Source organism: Vulpes vulpes, chromosome 13 (genome assembly GCF_048418805.1).
Source record: "Vulpes vulpes isolate BD-2025 chromosome 13, VulVul3, whole genome shotgun sequence".
Taxonomy (NCBI): domain Eukaryota; kingdom Metazoa; phylum Chordata; class Mammalia; order Carnivora; family Canidae; genus Vulpes; species Vulpes vulpes.
Window position 1 is genome coordinate 74,884,106 of NC_132792.1, and position 4,739 is coordinate 74,888,844.

The following is a 4,739-nucleotide window of genomic DNA, read 5'->3' on the forward strand; positions in this document are numbered from 1 at the left end:
ATGAAATATTAATAATGAAATATTTAATGAAATATTAATAATGAAATTCTTACAAGACACTTTAAAATCCTTCAGTGCACAGCTAGAAGATAATGCCATTTCTAGGGAGGAACCGAACAATATTGTGTCCACTATTTTGATAAAAATGTTTTTAGATCTGTGGTGGTCTGGCGTGATCCAAAGAGAAAGGTATCTTTCAATGAATGAAACTAATTTTTTTCTAGAAGTGACAGGAAAAGAACCCATTTTGTCGTTAGTGAAATGTTTGCAAGTTTTGACTGCCAATCTACGGTGCAGTGAGACCTCTTTGAGGAGTGAGGTGCCTAGAACTGGCTCAAACCTGCTCATCTTCCCTGTGCAAGCAGCGTAAGCAAGTTCATTTGAGCAGGGCCGAATATTTCTTTAGAAAAAACTTCTGGATCCAATACAAGGCTCTGAGGCCTTTATAACATAGAACATGGCCCCAAACAGGTTATCTCACTTATGTCACTGAGCTCCCTAATTGCGATTAGCACATACACGTGCATGAATACTTGTATATAAACTCACACACAGAGATACATAAATCTCCCCCCAAATGCATATACTTCATAAGAACACCTAATATTTTTATTTTGAAATATTCCAAGCATATGACAAAATTCAAAGAACTTTACAGTAAAAGCCTATAAACCCAAACTGAGATTCTACCATTAACAGTTTATTATTCCTGTTTTATCACATGTATATTCATCTATGTAGTTCTACATTCATCTAAGTAAATTGCAGACACCTGTACACTTTTCTCTAACAACTTCATATCATTAGAGTTCAATATTTGTTCATGATTATCCTAACTAGATAATGCAGTGTTATCTAGTATAATATACATTAATATTATGTAACAGTATTGTATGATTTTAATGTAAAATTTATGCATGAGAATATACAGATTTTAAAGGTATATTAGTTGACTTTTGAAAAATGTATATGTCTGTGTACCCAAATAGAACATCCTTACCCTAGAAAGTTCATCATATAGTTCCCTGGTTAATCCCCATCTCTAACATCTAGAGGCAATAACTGTTGTGATTATTTTCTCCCATATATTAAGTTTATTGGTTCTAGAAACTTATATAAATGGAACCATGCAAATTACATTCTTTTATATTGTCTTTTTCCACTTAGCATTGTTTTTGAGGTTCATCAAAATTGTATATATCATCTTTAAAAATTTTATTTATTTATTTATTTATTTATTTATTTATTTATTTATTTATTTTGAGAGAGAGAGAGCATGGATGTGCATAAGAGTTGTTGAGGGGTGAGGGGCAGAGAGAGAAACTCAAGCATACTCTATGCTGAGCACAGGGCCTGTCGTGGGGCTTGATGCCATGACCCATGAGATCTATGACCTGAGCCAAAACCAAGAATCTCAACCGATTGAGCCACCCAGGTGCCCCTGTATATATATATATATATCATCTTTTGTTAAAAAGCAATGCAAATTAGTCTTCTGTTGTATGAATATGCCACTATTTGTTTATTCATTTTCTTATTGATGATTGGATATCTAGGCTGCTTCTAGCTTTGGGCCATGATGAATAAAACTACTTTTAACACTGCTTATTTTCATTTCTTTTGGATAATGCCTGGCCATGTATTTAGTTTTATTATTAACTTTTAGTCCATTCTGCTACTTAGTAGAACCATTTAACACTCTCAACAACAACATGTAGGTATTCTAGTTGCTGCTTATCTTTACCAGCATTTGGTGTTCTTGATCTTTTAAGTTCAGCCATTCTTGTGAGCATGTAATGCTATCTCATTTGGTATTAATTTGGATTTCCCTGAGAATCAATGATCTTGAGTACTTTTTCATGTACTTATTGGTCATTTCTACATATTTTCTGAAGTACCTGTTCAAAATCTGTCCATTAAAAAAATTGGGTTGTTTTATTCTTAAGTACTTGGAATTCTTTATATATCCTGAATGCTAGTCCTTTGTCAGTTAAAGATTTTTTTTTGAAAATTTAAATTATTTTATTATAAAAATTTATATAAACCATAAACAACAGTTAAAAAAATAAAACCTAAACAGAATTAAGCCAGTAAACAAATGAAAAAGTAGCAACAAGAACCTGTGCATCTTCTTTGAAATTATTCATCTTTTAGATATTTGATGACTTCCTAGACTTCCTACACTAAGGCATGAAATATTAAATATTATTTCTAAAAGACAAATAAAATTTTCAAACTCAAGGATCAGTATTTCCCAAGTGACCACCAAAACCTGTGTGTATTTAACAAAATTATAAATCCACAAAGTACAGAATCTACCTGAAATCATCTAGCCAAAGAACAAATTATTTAAATGAGACTCAGCTTCTGAGATGGTATAAAGAGAAAATTAAAATCTTATTTACGTACAAGGTTGTGTACACAAATGGATTTTTGTCAATATACGAATGTTTGTTTTTATCAATATACGTTTAAAAACAAACCAAACCAGCCACCATTCCTGAAAACCCTTTATACACTGTACTGGAATTTAAAAAGACTTCTAATATCTTCAAAGTTACATACAAAAATAAGTTTTTTCTTGTTCACATTGCAAATAATTTTTCTTTTCAACCTATAACACTTGTCAGTAGTAAATCCAAAGCTTCTAGAGAATAGTTCTCCAACATTAATGCTTTTTTCCCCCTCATTACAAAAGGCGAGAGTTCTATCTGGGGGACAACACTGAACTGTAAAGAATCCATTCTCCACCAAGAAATTCCCCCTCCAAACCCAGACACTGGCTTCCACATATAAGCTCTTCACACAACTATCTCTGAAGAAAAAGTTGCTGCCAGAGTACTGCACCCCCCTCCTCCCTCGCTTAAAATCAGACTTTGTACTGCTTGACAAACAGTTAATATGTGGATGACTGTGTCCAGACACACATGTGATGTCAGTGATGTCAGGCAAAAGCAAAACTACCTGCTAGTCTATGAAGCCAAATCTCAACTTAGACAATACAGATTTTATTTACATGACTATCGTCAAATTCAGCTGTTGGTTCAAGGAAGATGGTCTATCTTGGTTAATGCTGTTACTGCATGGTCGCTTGTTCATTTTTTCCAAAACTGCGCTCAAATTTCACTGGTCATACATTTCACAGGCAGAACCCAACAGAGACGGGTAAGAGTCTAAAGCCGGTAATCAGGCAGGCCAAGCTGACAAATGATCACCCCATTATTAAAAAAAAAAAGTCTCACTCACTAATTTATGCTTTCTTTTCCTTCTGTGGGCAAAAACCAGTCTGAAAAGATTGCATAGAATGATTCCCTCAAATAACACAGTGCCCCAAAAGCACAGCATGAGGATAATGGTCTAGAAATCCTTCCTGTAAGAAACTTCATTCAAAATTATTTCATATGCACTGTATTTTTTCAGGGCCTCCAAACACAGATCCCACCACACAATTCCGAGTAATAGGCTCTAGGGGCGCAGGAATCTTATGATCACACGGACACTTTCAGTTTCTTTTTCTTGGCCTTGAGCACCAGAGGCAGAGAAATCTTAAAGGCTGTCTCGCATGTTGTGCAGATGGGACTGAAGTTGCAGACTATTGACCAGCACACAGAACAGACAGAGCCAATTTCAATAAGATTTCGATGACAGAAGCAGGCAGCCTGGTAGTCCACATGAATTGGGGGTGGGAGGATTAGCTGAGATCCTTGATCTTGATCAGGAAGAAAAAACCCACAGTAAATACTGCAGAAGGGAGGGCATCTGAGGCACCTTCAAATATAGTCCCCCTGTGATGTCACAGGCCTGCTGGAGGAGTCCTGAATCCGAGTCTAAGACACAGGCATCAATCAAAATATCCTGCTTCTGTGCTGCAAAGATGACATTCATGAAATTCATATACTGCAGTGCGCTGTCTTCCGCAGCCTTAATCACCAAAATCCTTGATTCCATTTCCTGATTATCTTTAACCTCTTTGTTCATTCTATGAATGTAGCAAAGAGCTTTGGCAAGGGATCCTGCCAGCAGAGCTTCTGTATGTTGACCCTTTATGTCACTCTTGATCATGAGATCTTTAATCTCTTCGACAATAACTTCATTTGCTGCTGTGAATAGCTCATATTTCCCATCCTTGCTCCCTGAGGGGCTGAATTCAGAAGGGTTGCCAGGATCTCCAAAAGAGTCTCCAAGTTTGCCATTCTTTCCAGGATATAAGAATCGACTTTCTTGAGTGTGACTTGCTATCACAGCAAGTTTGTTGGAATGATTCATGAATAAATGAGAATTTCCCAGCACCATCACAGCATCATTTTGATAAAGTAAACTGAGACTCCTTTAAGGCTTGCTTTCCGCACCAAATTGGGTTGGTATCAACTACAATAACTAGAAGATTCAATTCATCTTCGTCTCCATGGCGGCCAGGATCCCCCCAACACAGAGGCAGCGAGCAGTCAAATGCTCCTCCCGGACCCTGCACACCCCGACTTCTGGCCTGTCAGTTAAAGATTTTTGATTATTTCCTTCTTGTTTATCAATCTCATTCATTTTTTTAATGATATCTTTTCATGAGCATGAGCATGAAACATGAGCATCTTTTCATGAGTTTTAATTTTGACAAAGTCTAATTTTTTCTTTCATGGATTATTACTTTCTGTATCTGAAAACCTTTTGCCTGCCCTCAAATATGGAAGCTAATTCTACACTTTCCTGTAAAGGATTTATGGTCTCAACTTTTACATTTAGGT

The 4,739-nt window shown here is 36.0% G+C and overlaps 1 pseudogene; it reads right to left on the reverse strand.

The window, feature by feature from the left end:
- Positions 1–2,770: 2,770 nt before the first annotated feature.
- On the reverse strand, positions 2,771–4,397 carry LOC112929317 (general transcription factor IIH subunit 3 pseudogene; annotated as a pseudogene).
- Positions 4,398–4,739: the final 342 nt, after the last annotated feature.